This window comes from Monodelphis domestica, chromosome 1, assembly GCF_027887165.1.
Source record: "Monodelphis domestica isolate mMonDom1 chromosome 1, mMonDom1.pri, whole genome shotgun sequence".
NCBI classification, from domain to species: Eukaryota; Metazoa; Chordata; class Mammalia; order Didelphimorphia; family Didelphidae; genus Monodelphis; species Monodelphis domestica.
In genome coordinates this window covers 294836821-294858671 of record NC_077227.1, presented here as the reverse complement: position 1 = coordinate 294858671, position 21851 = coordinate 294836821, and the positions used below count along the sequence as shown (strand labels likewise).

The 21851-nt window shown below is 34.0% G+C and overlaps 1 protein-coding gene across 32 annotated transcripts in view; it reads left to right on the top strand.

Moving 5' to 3' along the window:
* LRFN5 (leucine rich repeat and fibronectin type III domain containing 5) overlaps window positions 1-21851 on the top strand; it is a 336860-nt gene that overhangs the window by 104589 nt on the left and 210420 nt on the right. For 22 of the 32 annotated variants that reach the window (XM_056821045.1, XM_056821053.1, XM_056821050.1 and 19 more), the window contains 2 exons: window positions 4952-5037; window positions 16283-16397. The gene's annotated coding sequence lies outside the window, so the exon portion shown is untranslated. The remainder of the gene's footprint in view (window positions 1-4951; window positions 5038-16282; window positions 16398-21851) is intronic. The other 10 variants (XM_056821065.1, XM_056821061.1, XM_056821060.1 and 7 more) reach the window with 1 other exon arrangement.

Sequence of the window (21851 nt, the reverse complement as noted above, 5' to 3'; positions counted from 1 at the left end):
TGTGGCAATCCCTTTGTGTCCTTACTTCCAGTAGTGGGAATGTGGGTAGTAGGAAAATACAGTTGGAAAATAGTTGCCAAGTGAACTCAAGTTATATGAGTTTGTGTGATTTTTACCTTCTTTTGGGTTCCTGATGACCTAGATCATAGAGATAACTTAAGTTGCTTTAACATTGGCTCATAGTTTCTGTTCTTGAGAGGATTATGAGGTCTTGAGGATCAAAGAAAATGTCTAGGCTTCTATCTTGTTAGTCATAGGACCCAGATGTATCCTCGTTATAAAGTCATATACACACATATACCTATATGGATATGTAACCATAAAGTATTTTACAAATCGATATCAAACACTTATTAAACACTTATCTTGCATTCCTAAAACTGACTACAATTAAATTATTTCAACTTTACAAGTTATGTCAATATAAACAGGCATATTGTTTCAAAATCTAGTTTGTAAAGATGAATTCAGTTTTCTGCCTTGATAATACTAAAAAAGTAACAATTATAGACTTTTTAAATATAGTACTTTCACAACTATATTCATCTATTCAAAACAAGGAAACATTTTCTTAGCTTCACAAATATACTCATACATTCATCAGAAAGAAATAAAAATTCAAATTTGGTTTCACTTTTTCCTAAGTGCATGAAGTTCACTATGATATATAAATTAAATCTCAAGTTAATAACAAATTACACCAATACCAAAATTCCCTCACTGGAACTTTCTTAAGAAGATCTTATCTCTTCAAAGAGAAATGTGGTAAATTTGATAAGAAGTTTTTGACTGGGAAAAGCAGAAAAGACAAGCCTACCTAGTCTGGAAAGCTGAATTGATCTTGGCAGGTAAAAAGGTGAAAGAGGATTAAGAAGCCAAAAACACACAAGTTGATGGAAGAAAAGGCAAACATTAAATTTATACTTTTTATAAAGCCAAAGACAGCTTTCTGTCCTAAAAAAAAGATATATACACCATTTCTTAGGAGGGATCAATTCTCCCACAATAGTTAATGGATGGTAATAAGACAGATTATCATTTATGGGATTTCATACTTTCTGGCACAGATAAAACCCAAAGTAAATAGAACTCGAGTTAGCCAGAATTAGAACAAAAGCCAAATAACAGGAATCAACATTTTTGCTGATCTGAAAAATAGATAAATTGGAAGTCCAAGATATGAATAAATTTGGAACTAATTTGTAGCAATGATCTGCAGATCCCTATTAGAAATTTAAAAGGAATCTTTTTTATCTCAAATTTGGTACTGTGTGGGAAATTGAGGATATCCTACTTTTGAAAACCAAAATGTTGTGATAAGAAAACCAATGACTATATGACAGATGAAAACACAAGATAGTAAAAGACTTTATTCTATAAAAGTGTTAGAAGCCTAGGTTGAGAAAAATAAGTTTGTCTGAAGGGAACTCACTGTGCCTTCATTTAGTTTTTTTTTCTTTTAAAAATTATATATTTATTTTAAAGCATTTTTCCACGGTTACATGATTTATGTTCTCTCCTTCCCCTCTTTTCTCTCCTCTCCTGGAACTGATAAGCACAGGATTATATATGTATTGTCACTCAGTACTTATTTCTATATTATTCATTTTCATAATAAAGTAAACCCTCCACCCCCAAATCCTATACCATATAAATAAGTGATAAAATCATGTTTTTCTTCTGTGTTTTTCCTCCTACAGTTCTTTCTCTGGATGTGGATAACATTTTTTTTAATAAACCCCTCGGGATTGTCCTGGATCATTGCATTGCTATTAGTAGCAGTCTATTACATTTGATTGTCCCATAATGTTTCAGTTACTGCGTGCAGTGTTCTATTGGTTCTGCTCATTTCACTCTGCTTTAGTTCATGAAGATCTTTTCAGTTCACATAGAAATCATGCAGTAAATTTCTTATAGAACAAAAGTATTCCATAACCATCATATATACTAACGAATTGTTCAACCATTCCCCAATTAATGAACACCTCCTCATTTTCCAATTTTTTGACACCACAAAGAGCATGACTCTAAATATTTTTGTACAAACATTTTTTTTTCTTTCTGGGGTATAAACTTAGTGTGATATTGCTGGTTCAAAGGGCATGCATTATTTTAAAGCTCTTTGGGCATAATTCCAACTTACCTTCCAGTATGGTTAGATTAATTCACAACTCTACCAGAAATGTGTTAGTGTCCCAGTTTTTCCACAACCCCTCCAATGTTATTTTCCTTTATTGTCACATTGGCCAATCTACTAGGTTTGAGGTCATACCTTAGAATTGTTAGGATTTGCACTTCTCTAACCAGGAGGGATTTAGAAAGTTTTTTTTTCATATGAATTTTGATTTCTTCATCTGAAAACTGCCTATTCATATCCTTTGACCATTTGTCAATTAGGGAATGGCTTGGTTTCTTGTACATTTGAATTAGTTCCTTATATATTTGAGAAATTAGACTTTTGTCAGAAAATATTATTATAAAACTTTTTTCCCCCAGTTTCGTGCTTCCCTTCTAGTTTTGGATGCATTGGTTTTGTTCATACAACCCCTTTTAAATTTAATAAAATTGAAATTGTTAATTTTACATATTGTAATGTTCTCTATCTTTTGCTTAGTCTTAAATTCTTCCCTTTCCCATAGATTTGACAGTTATACTATTCTATATTCTCAAATTTACTCATAATTTTCCTCTTTATATTTAAGTTATTTACCCATTTTGAATTTATCTTGGGTGTGAGATGTTGATCTAAACCTAATTTTTCTCATAATGTTTTTCAATTTCCCCAGCAGTTATTGTCAAATAGTGGGTTCTTTGCTCCTAAAGCTGGGATTTGGGGGGGTTTATTGAATATTAGCTTGCTGAGGTCATTTAGCCCTTGTCTATTCCATTGATCCTCCCTTCTGTCTTTTAGCCAGTACAATATTGTTTTGATGATCACTGCTTTTAAAATCTGGTACTGCTAGGCCACCACCCTTCACATATTTTTCCATTATTTCCCTTCATAGTCTTGATTTTTTTCACTTCCCCCATCTTTTCAACAGCATCTGGCACATATACAAAGATTGAACTTAGGGCATAAAAACATTGCAAACAAATGCAGAAAGACAGAAATAATAATTGCAATTTTTCCAGATCATAATGCAATAAAAATTATAATTAATATGGATTTGTGGAGAGTCAAATTTAAAATTAATTGGAAACTAAATAATCTAATTCTTTGAAACTGGCAGGTCAAAGAAATAATTATTGAATTCATTGAAGAAATAACAATAAAGAGACAACATATCAAAATCTATGTGACACAGACAAAGAAGTATTCAGGAGAAAACTTATATCCCTGAGTGCCTATATTAACAAAAAAGAAAGAGAGGAGATCAATGAATTGGGCATGCAACTTAAAAAAACTAGAAAAAAATTAAAACACAGATTAAACTAAATTGAAAATCCTAAAAATCAAAGGAGAAATTAATAAAATTCAAAGTAAAAGAACTATTGAACTAATAAATAAGACTAGAAGTTGGTTCTTTGAAAAAGCAAGTAAAGTTGATAAACTATTGGCTAAGTTAATTTAAAAAAAAGAAAGAAGAGAATCAAATTAATAGCATCAAAAATGAAAAGGGCAATCTCACCTTTAATGAAGAGGAAATTAAGGAAATTATTAAGAGCTACTTTCCCCAATTGTATGGCAATAAACATGGAAATCTAGGAGAAATGGACTAATATTTACAAAAATATAAATTGCTTATATTAACAAAAGAGATCTTACTTCTTTCTTAATTTGTGGTTTGATTTATGTAGTTCTGACAGAGGAAGTGAAGTCCTTTGACTTTTTTGCTTCATTTCCCAGTTTTGGTTAATTCTGGCTTTATAGACACAGTTTTCTTGTTTTAATTCATGTGACTTTTTTTAGATGGACTTTTACTTTTTTTCTTTTCTCATTTTTCTTCAATCTTTCTTATTTGATTTTTGAATTTCTTTTTGAGCTCTTCCAGCACCTGAGTGGATATTTTTTAGGTTTTGCTTGAAGTTTCTTCAATTCTGTTGTTCTCCTTAATCTTTATCCCTGTAGAAGCTTTCAATTGCTACCTCCTTTTTCAAACTAATTTTTTTCCCTTCCTGTGGGCTGTAAACTTGCCCCTCTGTTGGTTTACAGGAAAAGGATGTTTGAGCTCTTTGCCCTGGAGGAATTTTCAGTCTTCTCCCTCCTCTGATGGTCTGGATTAGACCTTTTGAGCCAACTTGCCATGCTAATCTGCCCTGAGGCCAAATCTTTTCTGTAGCTTTACTACAGCTTCTGTAGCTTTGCTACAGCTTCTGTAGAGGCTGAGGATGCCCAACCAGATTTCCAACCCACGTTTTTCCATTTGGCCAATTCCACTTGGCCTTGGTCCTTGTGTATTGAGATGCTCCGTTGCAGTTGCAGTCCCTGCTCTGGAATCCCACAGCCAGCCCTCATTTAATCACAGGTCTCAGTAAGTTATGTAGGGGAAGAGGTATTTTGGCAGCTCAGTCTTATTTCCAGGCTCTTCCTTATAACATTGAAATAAATTCTCTGTCTACTTTTTAAAGTTGTATTCAGCTCCATCTTGTTGTTGGGTTTGGATTTCTGTCTATTTTGAAGTGCTTTTTAAGGATTGGTATGAAAGGATAGTCAAAGAGGTTTCAGCTTTTGCTGCTCCTAAGATGCCATCTTGACCCCACATCTCACTGTGCAATTACAAGAAAAACTTGATTTCTGAATGGTCATTTTTACTCATAAGTACTTTGAAGCAAAAACAAACACAGGCATGTTAGTTAATGAGAGTCAACAATTGGCTTTGGGAGTAGTTCATTATGTTTCTTTTTTTAATAATTTTTTTATATTACTTGTTTCTTACAACATTTAATATCTCATGTATTTTTCCTTTCCCTCTCAGTGAGCCAACTCATATGACAAATATTTTTTTGACAGGAAAAAATATCTACCCAACTGATCAATACATTGAAAAAAGTCTGAAAATGGGGCAATGTGTAATACCTGTGGACCTTCACAAAGTGGTAGGTTGGAGGTGACTTCTCATTTATTAGTCCTGTTTGATCTCTGTATTTTTAAACACTTTTTTCATTGTTGATGTTGTTGTGTATTCTCTCCATTTACATTGTTGTAGTTACTATGTTTTCTTAGATTTTCTTACTTCAGTCTTTTCATATAGCTTTTTCATCCTTCTCTGTATTCATCAAACACATGACTTCTTATCACATAGAAATATTCCAGGACATTAATATACTAGAATATTTTGTAGCTATTCTCAAGTTAATGGGCATCAGAAGATCTAATTATTAACTACCACAAAATATGCTATTATATATATTTTGGGAATTTTTTTCTCTTAATGTTTTCTTTGGGATAATAGAGCATAATGGAGTTTTGTTCCTTTACAAAGGGCTTTTGATGCTTTAATTTTTAATGTTATTCAATCAGGGCAGTTTTCCTTGTTAATTTCTTTAAAGATGATGTCTAAGCTCTTTTCATGATCATAGCTTTCAGATACCAAAAATTCTTAGATTATCTCTACTGGATTTACTTCTCAGGCCAATTGTTTTTTGATGAGTTATTTCACATTTTCTTTTATACTTTTATTCTTTTGAGTTTGATTGTTTTTTTGATATATCATGGAGTCATTAATTTTAATTTGCCTAATTCTGATTTTTAAGGCATGATTTTCTTGAATTAGAATTTTTTATCTTCTTTTCCATTTGGCCAATTCTACTTTTCAAAGATTTATTTTCCTCAATGAATTTTTGAATCTCTGTTTCTGTATGGCCAATTCTGTCCTTTAAGAAGTTCTTTTCTTCAGTGCATTTTGGTATTTTTTTTCCATTTGGCCAATTCCACTTTTTAATTCCAGTGCAATATTTCTGGAGTTAGTAATTATTTAAAATATTTTTATTTGACTCTCTAGGGTTCTCTGAGTACATTATTGCTTATGTATATTCCCTTAGTCTTTTTTTGGTCATTTTTTATTACTATGTTGTAAGTTATTACAACCTAAATTGTTAGTATGTTAAGTTAGTATGTATATAGTCAATAAATTGGTATGTATATAAATTGTATGCCAATACATAATGCAAGTTGAAAAATATACTTTTTACTTTTTAATTTTTTAATGATCCTCCCCTTCCACTTTAGAATCAATACTATGTATTGGTTCCGAGGCAGAAGAGTGGTAAGGGCTATGCAGTGGGGGTTTAGTGACATGTCCAGGGTCACACAAATAGGAAGTGTCTTAGATCAGATTTAAACCCAAGATGTCCTGCCTCTGGGCCTGACTCTCAATCCACTGAGCCATGCAGCTGCCCCCTGAAAAATATTAAATAACTAAACTAATGGAAGACCCAATAGAGATCTTAAATTATCCAATATTCTAAAAGGAAATAGAACTAATTGTAAAGGAAATTCAAAAGGAGGGGAAAACCTTATGAATTAACATAAAGAATTCTAATAAACTGTAACAAAATGAGGATCTTCTCGTTAATTATAGTAAAGGGTTTGGGTTAACTGGTTAAGGGGGTATACCAGTGAGGTATTGAATGGATTGTGAGAGCAGGAACAGAGTGTGAAAAAATGCCTATATGAGAGAGGGAATGGCAACCCCTTCTCTCTCTCAAATGATAACAGGCTGCCAGTTATCACTTGAAGCCTCTTGATGAAATGGTTGAGGGAATAGATGTCACTTTCCCCAGTCAGACCCAAGGTTACTTATCCCCTTTCCTCAGAGGATTAGTGACAGGACCTATCTGGGCCTCCCCACAGAGGGACTGGTCTCAAGTCTGAGATCTGTCCCTAGTTTCTTGAAGCACACTTCCTACTATGATTAAAAGCCAATACAGAAATCTGACTGCGTTTGAGAGATTTATTAATGGGTTTAGGTAAATTGATTGAGGGAAGTGGATGCAGGTAGCCCTATCAATTCTTACGCATGGATTTCGCAGCTCCTTTCCCAGCTAAATAACCCCTTCTATTGACTAAAGTACAAGAAAGAAAGAAGTAAGAAACAGTTCAGAAAGGCAGGGAGGCAGGGAGCTGTGCCCTGGTTTGAGAGTCTAATTGGCTCCCCTCAGGGATCTGAGATGGTTTGCTACAGGTGGAGGGAAGCAATAATTGTGTATCTGGTGAGAGAACAGCAACAATCTTGTATAAAGAAGCAGGATCTTCTCGGGAGGCTTCAGTGATCCTTCAGCCTCAAGAAACTTGACTTTACAGCTTCAGGTCCCAAGGCAGAAGAACAGGAGGTTCCCCAGAATCCTCTCAGAACCGTCAATTTTCCCAAAAGTCCTTGCTCCTTCAATTGTCACTCCACTTCTGTCAGTCTTCCTCAGAATTCCAAATCTCCTGCCTCATCCTAACAAAACTTTAGAAGAATAATTTATAACAATTCACAAATTAATTTTAAAAACCAAGAAAGAATACTGCCAGAGTCCTTTTATTAGAAAAAAATATAGTCTTACTTCCAGGAAGAATCAAGTATATATAGACAATTGTTTATCTGTATTATTCAGTGTAACTTTTATAAGTCTAAGCAACATTTTCTCAAACATTATATAGTTCATCATCTCCCACAATCACTATACATCCTAATTCAGTTCCACGACCATCACAGAGGGCAGAAATTATTGTGTAGAGAGGGCCCACTTTCTCAACAATACCAGAAATGACAGCTAACCAACTGCCATCAACAGACAGAGAGGCAGGGGAGAGGCAGCACCTCCCAGACCACCAAGTACTCCTTCCACCTCAATCCTCACAATTATTTTCTGAGAAAGCAACTCCTATGGAGAACGGGCTAGCAATCCTCCCAGCCAGTTGATTCCTGCAGAGCAAGTTGGTCTAGCTGAAACAACATAAAACCTTGCTGGAGAAGGAGACTGCATGTGCCAGGAAAGTCAGGCTACCATCTCTGCTTTGACTACTGTCTCCCCATAGACTTTGATGAAGATGTTCTAAGAACCTGAACCCAGGAACCTTGGGAATATCAATGCTTCTAACCCAGTGCTTCTGTACCTAAAAGACTATGGAAACTGTCTATTAGACTTACAGCTGAAACATGGAAATATGTGTTTTCTCCCCATAATAATGCTAATTATTTAAAAGGAGGGACTCTCTTGCTTTTGATTTTTAGCCTTAGTGCTTAGCACATAGCAAGTAGTTAATACATGTGTCATTCATTCTTTTACTTTGCATTTTCCATGCCTTTGAATAGGCCATACTCCAAATCTGGAATACTCTTCTGCCTTACATCCATCTTATAGAATCTCTCTCTTATTAAGGCGCATTTCAGGTACCATCTTCTTTATAAAACTTTTCCTAGTTCCTCAATCACTAGTGCCCTATTTCTAAAACTACATTGTGTTTATACTTTTGATTGTGCTTATATAAATGCATGCATATTTATTAACTTTATATGGATATGTATTTGTTATACTTATTTTTATTTTATTTGTACTTGTGGTCTCCCTACTTAGAATGTAAACTTAATGAAAGTAAGGATTATTTCATTCATTCTTTGTATTTATATCCAGTAGGTTTAGAACAGTAATTGCCATGTTATGTACATACTTAAATACTTGTTGATTGATTATTTGGGAGTCTTTAAGAATCATGTTCTTAAGATGATCATGTTGTACTTTGCTTTACTTATTATATTTGAAGGTAATAGTTATCTCCAAAACCAGCAGCCATAGTTGGACTGGACCTTTCCTAAGGCCTGTCATTTGGACATTGTTTAAAAATTTTACTGAAAGAACTGTTGAGGGTTTGATATGGTATTTGGGAATCTATTGGCAACTATGCCACATGCAGTTTCTTAGGGCTTTTTGATTCAAAATGTAGGGATGGGGAATATACTTAAAAGGACAGTACTTGGTTATACACAGAAAACCATAAACATTCTTTGGAATTGAGGATGTGGGCAAACATGGTAAATGTTATTTCTGTTTCTGTCTCTGTCCATTTCCATCTTGTTTTACTGTCTGTCAGTTCCGTCTCTCTCAGTGAAGGTAAAGTGATGAGGGACCCCATTGTGAGCCCTGTATTCTTTCTCTGGCAGCTATTTGCTCATGGCAGTTAGAGCATATGTACTGACCAACATCACAGTCTTTTTGAATTTATGTAACCCATTCCCAATATCCACAAAATTATTTCAAGTTTCAATTTTTATTTAAAAGAAAAAAAAAACCTTCTCTTGGACATCCTGGGATATATCTCCCCGCTAGTAGATTTGTTTCTTAGTTTCCAACTTACTTGTACAGATTCTTTAGATGTTCCTGCGAGAATCTTTTATACAGCGGATCGCAATACAATTAATATAGTTTAAAATTTTTATTTCTTCATTAACTAGTTGAAAAAGGACAAACTAAGGATAAGGATGGGGATAGTTATGCTGGTACAAAACATCTACAACCTTATAATTCTGATCTTATTAGCAATAGAACCAATCGGTTAAAATTCAGACTAAAAATCGCTTTTTATATGCCCATTAGAATAATTTACATTTAACATTCAGGATTATCCTTTTTGTTTGTTGAAAATTTCCTTTCCAATTCCTTCCAGCTCTTTTAAGCAGAGTAAGATGATATTAGAGATCTAATCCTAAATATAAAAACATGAGTAACACCACATTTTTTGCAAATAAATTTTTCCAATCTTAGGTTCAACAATTACAGAAATGTATAAGAGACTTATTGTCTCTTATAATTTGAGTGAAGCAAAAACTTGGGGTGGGATTCAGATACACTTAAGTAATTCCCAACTGTATACAGAGAAGTATATACTGAATGAATTGCCTGTAGTAAAACATGTCCAGTTAGCTGAATTCAAATGGACTAAATCTTATATGTGACTATGTATTAATAGTCAGATGACAAGTCCAAACATTAATTTACTTTAGTTGTTTGGATTATGGAATGACTATACATTCAGATTCAAAACAGCTTCCTTGTTTTCATTGTGCTCATATCCTCTGTTAACCTCTTGCTCTGATTATAGAAATTTGCTATAAAAGGAAAAAGTAGGGATAGGATTATAAAAACATCAAAACTGGTCCCTTCAGGCACAAGCCTTTAAGGCACAAATTGATTCAGCATTCTTAACTGAATTCAGGTAGGAGTCACAATTGACAATCATACAGTAACAATTCTACCTCATAGCCAGGCTCAGGAATAATCAGGTGGTAACATTCCTATTAGCATATGTTAGAAGGATTCCATCTCAAATGTACTGAGATTGTCCTCTCAACTTTTTAACAGATTACAACCACACTTCTGAGTAACTTGTGATCTTTTTCTCTTATGGTGGATTACTGACTTAATGATTTATCAGAAGATTATATTTGAATTCAGAATTCAAAATAATATTAGTTACAGTCCCAAGAACTTTTACCTACAATGGCAGGTTTCTCTAACCACATCTTAGGACTGAAGACAATTAAACTTACTTGCAATAATAAAACAAGTTTTCCAGGGCTCACACAATATAAGAGGTTTCACTTAGTTCTCTTTTTCTTAATTATAAATTCATCCTGGCATAGAAGTTAATCATAGAAATTATTTCTATATTACAGACTTTATATTTTTAGTATTCCAATTTTATTATTTAGAAATTCCATAACTCAAGCAAGCTTTTTTGTTTCTTTTCTCTTTTTTATAGGGTCATTACCAAATTTTCTCTCGTTTTCCTTTTTCCAATATTTTCCAGCCCTTTCTCAGACTCATCACTCAATAATGGACCCAACTGTTAAGATTTTCCCAATACTATTGTAATTCATCTATTTGGGAATTCTTAGGAAGCATAAAACTTTGCACCTTAAACCCTTAAAAAGTTTCTCTTTTTGTAGAAGGGAAACAAGACAGCTCTTAAAACTTAATAAAACAAATCACAAAATAAGTAGGATTTTATAAATTAATCACAACTCAAAACGTGTTTTAGCAATTTATAAATATTCAAACTTTTTCAAGTCAAACACACTGCACAAAGCAGGGCAACTTTCTGCCTTAATTCCTCATACTTAACCTAGAATGTACACATTATATTTCCCTCACTGGAATTTAATTAAGCGCTCCGTACCTTTGGCTGGACTTTGATTAATGTCCCTTAACAACCCTGTTTTTCACATTCATATTTTTCATATTCAGATTCAATACATCTCTCACCTTCTTCTACATGTTTTCATCATTCTAATTCAAATAAACTTCATCATCATCATTATTATTATTATTACTTTTGAATTATTCTGAATTAAACACTTCCCAGATTTCTTGGGATAGGAGATGTCTAAGAACCTAAGCAATTTCATCAATAAAAACATTATGCATTACATTTCCAAATGGACAATTTCAAACAAATAAATCATTCCTTTAATATTTAAAGCTATGTCATCAATGATCCAAAGGAATCCAGATTTTAAAAGAATTTACCATTTAAACACTGGTACCAACAGAGCGTCTTACCAAATTAATGTCAGACATTGATTTTATCCAAAGTACAATTTTGCAATATAAAATATCTTTTCACAAGATCACATAATTAACAAAATTACTAATAAATAAATTCTATACCAATCACATTGAATACTTCATACAGAATTATCCAGTGTGAGACATATTCATTCAATTAAATAACAAGGCAAATGTACAATGCTTATATCCTAGGTTCTGTGTTAAACAATTCACCATTGCTAAAGTATCAGTCAAATATTAAGTTTTAATACAGTTATTCCTCTTTTTAAGAGCACATAATTAGTTCACTTCAAATCTGATTTCTACAAAACCTCAATGTTTTCTTGGCAGACCTAACACACTTTAGTTCCTACTTTATAATACCTTCAAATCATACCATAATTTTTAGTACTATTATTCTCCAAAATGTAAATGCATGAAATTCCACATTTGTTGAAGATAAAATTTCCATCATTCTCCTTTCATCAATATTTATTTTAATAGCATTTTAAACTGATAGGTTTCCCATCTTTATCATGCAACGATTAACTTTTGAATTATTGCCAGTTCCATTATTCACTATGATATGGAGGCATCTAAAAATTCTTCAAGTTGCCTTTTTCAAGTAAATATAAAAATCCTTTAGAGAATTATTAATTTCTGAAAATTTATGAATGGGAATAACAGAAAGAATTTCCTTAGGTAAACACTTATAGTTCCATTTGCTTACTTAAACAAATTTCTTTCCTTTTAGTGGAAGAGACAAGAGGAATTCTTAAAAATTTAAATACATAGTATGTGAACATATAAAATAATATATAATTTTCCATAGAATTTTCAAATATACAGGAGTAATTTGTACTTCACTTCAAAGTTTGGGAAACTTCCACTTAAGTTTCCTAATAACTTATTTACCTTTAATTTTAATCCCCAATTGACAGAAGCTTTTCAGTTTTTTTCTGTGAAGTTCACTCCTCTAAATCAGGCCTTGCTTTTTTGACCATTAAAACAAATCTATCATTCTGAAGGATAGTCTTTATTTCTCTTATTAAATTGACTTACTTTAAGGTTTAAGGTATATCAACTAAAAATCACAACATAATATCTCCATTTTTATGAAAATAATTCAAAGGAAAATTTAGGGGATTCACGGCTTCACCATAGGTTCTTTTTAACCCCTATTTTGCTCTCTTGTCCTCTGAACAATCTCAACATTCAAAAATGCAAGGAAGAGGAGGCAGAAAAAGGTTTAATGGATAAATCACCAAAGAGTTTTTCATTTCTAAATCCTAATTTGTTCTCACAGATTAAAAAGACAAACCATTTACAAAGATAGACATAAAACAGTTGATGCTATCCAATGTCCTACTTGCCTGATTTACTATCTCTTAGAAAAAATTTCACTATCTTTGCACAGCTGCTTGGTTTCAAGATCAATTTTTAAAATATTCAGTTCAGGAACTTAATTTAGATTTAGATTAAAAGGTAGCTATGTTTAAACATTTTTATTCTGGTCAAAGATTCTCCCCTTTTGTAGCCAATAACTATTGGGGTTATTTTATCCCTTATTAAAACTAGAAAGTAAAATTTATAGAAATAGCAGAAAGTACTCTACTGATATCTAAATGATGTTCTTTCCGGAAGCTTGTAAACCAATGCATAAGCTCTGCCACCATGTTCCTTTGGTTGCTTTTCATTGCTAACCAAATTTCCTATAATTGAAGGAAATGGCCAAACAATTAAACCAAACCAAGGAGAGTTGGACAAATTCCCTTCAGATCCTCACACCAAAAATTACTTATTTCAAAAGAAACAAACAGTTCAACCAGAAATAAGAGCTTCAAGAATCAAAACTGGAGAAGAGAGACCACTCAGTGCTTTCTGCAGGAGCCTGCAGTCAGTTGAGGGATAAATGGCTTCTTTAGGTGCCATATCTCAGCTAGATCCTGTGACAAGGAAATCATTTTAAAAGACCGATATATATTAATTTAAGGTCGCCAAGGAATTCAGCTATGTAATTCCTAAATGAAACTCAAGTCAGCAGTCAACCTTTTATGGAGTTTAATTACAAACAGGAGGAAGAAAGGTATTAGAGATAGAGAGAGAGAGGGAGAGAGAAAGGGGAGAGAAGGGAATAGGGCTTAAATACCCCTTCTGTTTAGGCTGGGCCAAAAGGCCCAAGCCCTTAGATAGCTGAGGCAAAGAAAAGAGATCAGTCCCTATCACTCACGTGACCAAAATGGAGAAACAGTCTCAGGGGCCTCCACCTCCAGCTTCCTTCAGAGCAAGCTTCTCAGAGCACAACATCTCCAACCAACAACCTCTCCAACCACCCCCAGTCCTCAGACCCTTCTATCTTTAAGGAAAACATCCAAGTTCCCTCCCCTCAGTTCTCACATCTACCAATCACTGTCCATGTCTTTCCTGTGCCAATAGTGGCTCTAGCTTAACCCAGGACCTCCCAGAGGTCTGTGGCTTTGCACATGTCTGTTGAAGGTCATATTCTCAAATAATTAAATCTTGATCCTTTGCTACAGCCCTTCCTAAATCCTGTTACCCTGAGTAGGGTGGAGATTGGAATAATTAAATTTTGATCTATGCTGCAGCCCTTTCCATTGTTCAGCAAAAGGTTTCTGTCCTAAAGTAATCTTAAGAAGGGAGGAGGAGGAACCTCCCATGCCAATGGGGTTCACATTCCAATAGACTATCAGTAAGAAATTTTCCAAGTATGAAATTTCCCAATGGTGAAATTTCCAACATTTATAAGTCTAAGAAATTTTAAGGTTTACAATCCTAAGAGGCAGGAGAGGCATCCTCTTTCTGATCACACAAGCTGCCACTATTACTGTCAATCTTAAAAGCAAACAAGCACATAACTGTAGCAAAAATGTTTTATTTCCACTGAGAGAAAGGGGGCAGGGAGTTTGAATGGATTCAAGGTTTGAAAGGACTCAAAGCCTGGAGGAGGGTACTTATATACATCATTTCAAGACAAAGGAGGATCAGGTAATGTGGAAAATTTCTACCTAGCACAAGAATTATATTGTCAATCTTTTGGAATATTATATCAGAATGAGACTCATTAGATAGAAGAAAGTGTGGGCAGTTTTCAGGGCATGCTGTCCATTTTGGGCTGGAACAATTCAAAGTAGACACATATCACCATTTAAAAATCTTGATATTTCAAAATAATTACAAATATCACAAAAGCCTTTAGAAACTTGTTGAACATTAACAACTCCATAGCAAGACCTCTTTTCTATACTCTTCTTTTCGGACTTTTCCCTTCTTCACTTATTCTCCTGTAGGTTTTTCTCTTTCTGAGACCACAAAGGTCACCTTCCCTTTAGTGTTTTTTTAGAGCTTTTTTAGAGCTTTAGTGCTCAGTTTAACCCTGGCGTATTATACTTTCCTCTCTGACCCCATGTTCTCCCTATTTAATGTACCCTCCCATGTTGCAATGTAGTAAACCCCCCCCCCCCCCCACACACACCTTATATGCATAAAATACGGATCCTGCTTTAGGCAGTGTTACTAGGTTCTGACCATAATGTCCTTTGTTAACCTTCTCACAGTTACCTTTACTAGATTTCCACCTTCAGTCCTTTCTCATGTACTTTTAGAAAAGAAGTCTCTTACTAGTGTTTCTATTGTCATTCTGTTGTAGTTACTTTCTTTGCCAACAAAAAAACAAAACAAAACAAAAACAAAAACAAAAACAAAAAAACAACCAGAGGAAGATTCACTCCTTTAACATTTCTGTTGTTTGGGGTATTTGAGAAGCAAATAATTTTTTCAATTCCACCCTTTTCCCCCCCAAAAATGTTTTAAATACTTCTTTATTATTGAATAGCCATTTTTCCATGTAGTGTTAAACTTAGACTTAGTTACATCCATTGCCTTTCAGAACATATTCCCTTACATTCTTCATCTTCTGGGGTACAGAATAGCTTTGTGTTAATTTAATTTCTTTTCCTTTGTATTTGAAAGTCTTTCTCCTGATCATTTGTAGAACTTGTTTTTGGATAATTGTTAAATTTAAGACCTTTATGTCTTAAAGTTTGTATCTTTGATTTTTTTTAGGTAATTTGTAATTTCAGAAGTTCTACATATTTTTCTTCTATTATTTGTATTACTTTGCTGTTAAGGTTCTTTGTTCCACTAGGTTCTTTTGGGAAACCTTTGATCCTTAGGTTGTCTTAACACATCCTGTCTTTGAGATCACTATATCTTGCTTGCATGATGAATGTATTTTTGTTTAATGTTATTCTTTTTTGCTTCTCTTCATTTATATTGTCCTACATTTTTGTATATTTGAATTTCCAATATCTTGTTCTCTCTTGTTTCTTTGAAGAGGCTTGCCATTGCATAATACAATTTTCCTATTCTCCTCATTATTTTTTCTGTGCAAGGCATAAAATTCTGTTCTCTTAAAAATCATCATTCAATACAAAATGATAAAGCATGTGTGTATTTTTCAGCATCACATGGTACTGGATACTTAGAATATTTGTTAAGGAAATCTGAAAGAAACTGTAGTGTAATGGTTAGAGGATCTGACAGTAAGAACAAGGTTCAAGGCTTTAAAACATAGTAGATGTTAAAAATGTTTATTGGATTGAATTGGGGATAGTGGGGATAGTGGAAGATGAGGTTGCAGCCAAATTTTGATAGAAATTAATGCTAGCCTGAGGATTAGGAATTTTTCAAGGTGGAAACTAGGAAGTCACTGAAGTGATGGGAACTGAAATTTGAAAATGCCAATATACAAGAGTATTTAAAATTTAATCCTCTTTTTTTTTTCATTTAGTGGCTTTGATTCTAAAGGAACATAAACAACCACTGAATTTCTGAGTTGGAAAAGATCTCTCACTGGAACAACTCATACTTGAATAAAGACTCTCCAACCAAAATACAACTGACAGGTATTTCTTACTATATTCTCTTGCAACAAGATTTTCAGGCAGAAATAAGAAACTGGTCTTGACAATGAGAGTGAACACACTACAACCTCTTAGATATTGGAGTTAACTCACCAGTTCAGGTGACTACTAAATAGTTTCTTCTTGTTTCAAACAGTTCAGAGGTTGGTGCATCTTGCTAGGGAAATTTATTTATTTTTCTTCCCTTTACTATCTATGAAGCCTGCCATTTGTGGTAGCTGCCACTGAGTCAAATAGGGATATCTCTTTACAGGAATCCATATTATAGACCATAGATTAAAGGATAGATTTAGAACTTTGAAGGAATTTCTGGAGCTATTTAAAAAATGATAGACTATCTGAACTCAAAGTAAACCATTCAGCATCACTAACTACAGATGCCAAAGAAGCCAAAATTGAAGTTACATGAAGACCTAAAACATGTAAAAATAAGATGCTGGGAGACCCTTCTGGGTAAAGGTTTGGCTTTGTTGTGACACAGAAATCACAGGGCCAAAGGTCTGTAGTTCTCACTCAGTTTAATATCTCAGAAATTATTTTGTAAAACACTTCACTTTTACAGTTTTCTATTTTTCCTATCTTTTCCTTGCAAGGACTCTCCAATATTTCTAGTGTAGGATCTACATTGCATCTTCTGGTGCCTTTTCTGCTCCCTTCTGGAGCTGAGGTTGCTCTCTTTTAGAGCTGTGGTTTTACTTGGCTTCTGGTTGACTTCCTGCTTCCTGTGTGAACTAGTTGCTCAGAGTACATTTTTGAATGAAGAAATCACACATGTGATTAACATGGTAACTCACTTATGATTAATGTGATAATACCCTTATGGTTTATTCTAACAATATACACACAGTATATATACTCAGGTATTTTCCTTGGACTAAATCCTTAACCTAGTTATGTATCTAGACTTTTGCCTCGGACTAAATTCTTACTATAAAATCATACTGTTACATTTCTAAAAATTACAATCAGCATTGATTAAACTGTTAATGATTGATTTTCTGGTTACAAATATTTTCTAGAATTATAACAAAAAAGTCATATTAACCATAGGGGACTGGAATGCTAAAACAGGGAATCAAAAGTTAATTGTCAACAAAGGTCTCATTTCTCAAATATATAGAGAACTAAGACAAATTTATATGAATACATGTCATTCCTGAATTGATAAAGGATATGAATAGGCAGTTTTCAAATGAAGAAACCAATACTAAAATCATTTGAAAAAATGCTTCAGGTCTATATTGATTAGAGAAATGCAAATTAAAATAACTCTGAGATACTGACTTATTCCTAATATATTGGCTAATATGACAAAAAAAAGAAAAATGATAAATATTGGAGGAGCTGTGGGAAAATTGAAACACTAATATACTTTTGATAAGAGCATGGAAGTGATACAAACATTTTGGAAAGCAATCTGGAATGACACCCAAGGGACTATAAAACTATGCATACTTTTTGACACAGCAATACCATTATTACTAGGGCTGTTTTTGAACGAGATGAAAGTTACAGGAAAAGGACCTACATGTACAAAAATATAGCAGGTTTTTTTGTTGCAAAAAATTGCAAAATGAAGGGATGTCCATCAATTGAGAAATGTCTAAACAAATTGTGGCATATGATTGTGATGGAATACTGTTGTGCCAAAAGAAACAACAAACAGGATAATTTCAGGAAAATTTGGAAAGACTTTTATGAACCGATGTAAAGTGAAGTAAACAGAACTAGGAGATCATTGTATATAGTAACAGAAAAATTATACAGTGATCAACTTTGAAGGAACAAAGTGACAATCAGCAATGCAAGAATCCATGACAATACTGTACAAATAAGAATTTTGTACCCTTGGACTTCATCTCCCAGCATCCCTTTCCTCTAGGTCCTTATGCTGTATTGATAAAGTTGTTTGGAACTCTGCCCTCCCTCTCTCTCCTACCACTTTTTGAGGTCTGAGCAGCTCCTCTTTGCTAAGGCTATCACTTTCTTTTACTTCAAAGTATTATTAATAAATCTTATAAGATATAATACTTGGACTATTGTATATTAATTTTTAATCTTACAATACTAAGGGACACGTGAAGACAAATGCTATCGACATCCAGAGAAGGAACTTTCAGAGTAGTACAGAGTACTTTCAGATGAGTTTGGTCTGAGAGTGCAAAATGAAGCAAGATGAGAATAACAGAAATTTTTGTCAAGATAACTTGCTTTCCATAACAGTCACTCTTTTTCAACAACCCAAAAGGCAGCTCTGCACATGAACATCACTAGATGGTCAATATCAAAACTAGATTTTCTATTCTTTGCCTCCAAAGGTGGAGAAGCTTTATACGGTGAGTTAAAACAAGACATAACTGACAGCGACTCAGATCATGAGCTCCTTATTGCAAAATTCATATTTAAATTGAAGAAAGTAGAGAAAAACATCAGAATATATAGATATGGCCTACATAGCATCCCTTATGAATTTAAGTGGAAATGATGAATAAATTTAAGGGATTAGATCTGATAGATAGTACCTGAAGTACTACGTATAAGATTTGTAATATTATAAAGGAGGCAGCAACAAAAAACATCTCAAAAAATATAAGAGCAAGAAAGCAAAATGACTTCCTGATGAGGGTTTACAAATAGCTGAGGAAAGAAGGAAAGCAAAAGATAAGGAAGAAAAGGAAAGATCTATCCAACTGAATGTCGAATTCCAATGAATAGCGAGAAGTACTTCTTAAAAATATTTTCTTAAAGGACCAATGCAAATAAATAGAAGGAAACAATAGAATAGGAAAGACAAGAGTTCTCTTCAAGAGTATTAGGGATATCAAGGAAATGTTTCATGCAAAAATAGGAAGAGAAAAGACAAAAATGGTAGAGGCTTAACAGAAGTAAAAGTGATTAAGAAGTGGCAAGAATATACACAACTATACAAGAAAGGACTTAACATTACCCATAATAGTGCTGTGTATACTGATCTAGAGCCAGACATCTTGAAGAAGTGGGCCTTAGGAAGCATTGCTGACAGTAAGAATAGTGGAGGTGACCAATCCAAACAGAGTTGTTTAAAATCTTGAAATGATACTGTTAAAGTGGTTTACTCAATATACCAACAAATTTGGAAAACTCAACAGTGGCTATTGAATTGGAAAAGAACAGCTTATATCCAAGTCCTAAAGTAGGGAAATGCCAAAGAATATTTAAATTACAGAAAGTTGCAATATGTGAACTAGGAACTGCCAGAAGTGCAGGCTGTTTTATTTTTACTCTTCTGTCTTAGTTTCAGTTCTAATGCAGAAGAGTGGCAAGAGCTTGGCAATCAGGGTTAGGTGGCTTGCCCACAGTCATGAGGCTATGAAGTGCGTAAGCCAGATTTGAACCCAGATCCTTTTGACTCCAGGCCTGGCACTCCATCTACTGTGCTACCCTAGGTGACCTAGGGTAGTGATGGAGAACCTTTTTTTTTTTTAAACCCTTACCTTCCATCTTGGAGTCAATACTGTGTATTGGCTCCAAGGCAGAAGAGTGGTAAGGGCTAGGCAATGGGGGTCAAGTGACTTGCCCAGGGTCACACAGCTGGGAAATGCCTGAGGCCAGATTTGAACCTAGGACCTCCCGTCTCTAGGCCTGGCTCTCAATCCACTGAGCTACCCAGCTGTCCCCAGATGGAGAACCTTTTAAAGATTGAGTGCCCAAACAGCAAACTGTGTGGAGAGGGGGAGGGGAGTAGCCCCTCCCTACATCCCTCTGGCTTTGTAAAGATTAAAATTTAGGGGAGACTGAGGCAGGTAGAAATTAGTTTCTTTCTGCAGGGAGTATTATATTTTTTAGAGGTTTATTAAAAGTTAAGGATTAAAGAAAATACAGGATAAGAAAAATGTGCCTTGGCCAGAGAGGCCTAAACAAGACCTCACCTACATTATGGAAAGAGCCACATCTGCTCCAAAATGGAAGTCCAAAAGAGACACAAAAGCCTTTGCAATCAGGTTAAATTCCTTCTCGATCTCGGCCCACGTGAGAATGCAAAGCATTTTGGGGGAGTGGAGCAAGGGCTTGTGGGGATTGAAGTCCAGAGTTCGAGTCTATTTTTTACATTCCCCTCATTTGATCCTCTGGGGAAGTAGGACTTCCCCAAAGGATCATAAAAACATAATTAATTTAAAGATTACAATAATTTGAGGATAAGAGAAAAAACAAAACAAAACCAATAACTGCTGAACGCATTGACAAAAAGCCAGTTAGGGGGCAGTCCCCTTTGGCATAAAAGTATACATACAAATAAATGTTCAATCAACTACACCCAAAGTTCAATTTTTGTTCGGCTGGCTGATCTAGAGGCTTCTTCATGGTATCTTCTCCAACATTTCAGTTCTGGATTCAAAGAGGTATCATCTTTCTTTACCTAAAATTCTTCTCAAAAGGAATTTTAAACTTTGCAATTTAAATAATGATATTTTTTTTTACATTCCCCCTGTTAAGAGGATGATTAAAAATACATTATCACTTAGGGATGCATGGCTGAGGTATGAGGTATATGAATCAATTGGTAAGAGAAATTAAAAAGATATCAGAAAAATCCAAATAAAAGAAAAATTTCTGGATGAAAATATAGACTATCAAAGTCTTATGTGTAAAAATTCCGAGTAAAAGAAAAATAAATCTACAACAGGTCCTTGAATCAAGGCCCAATTAAAATGAGAGAAGCAATGATACATTTACCCAGTCAGTAGCCAGGACTACAGAAAGGTACCACACTATGAAAGACAGAAAAGGGGACCAGATTATGAGCCAAGGTTTCCGGGATACTCGTCTGTGAGTATTTTCAGAGTGAATATGGACACAAGGAAAGCCTATGTCTAACAATGTTAAACACAGTAACCTCAAGTCTTCACACTAGGTTGAAGACCTTTGTATTGGCCTAGAAGTGCATCAATCCATCCTGGATTGGCTTTTCTTTGGCTCTGTGCAATAGCTCTTGTTTGTATATCTTGTCCTGGAGTCAGACAGAATCATTAAGCAAAGTCCCATAATTTTTAAAAATAATTAGTGACATCATTTTTATAGTCACAAGCTTTTTGGGGGTATGCATTGGCAAATGTATCTTAAACTTGTAGAACTGAAAAATCAAAAGGCTAAAGGAAATCTTAATACTGGTGACATGTGCTTCAAATATAAAAAAGAGAAAAAAATAAAAAAAAAACTGAAAAAGTATATTGCACATGCAAGAAAAATATAATAATAAAAGAGCTTTAAAAAATTAAAAAATATAGCTTATAATCATTGACACTCTGTGTCAGCTAAGAAAATATAAAATACAAGGCTTTCTCACCAAAAATGAGATCCATTTCCTCTTCATGTCTAGCCATGCTCCACTGTAAGTATGAGGCAAATGAATTGAGCAAGGTATATTTTTCATTTTTAAAGAATAGTAGTACAAATATG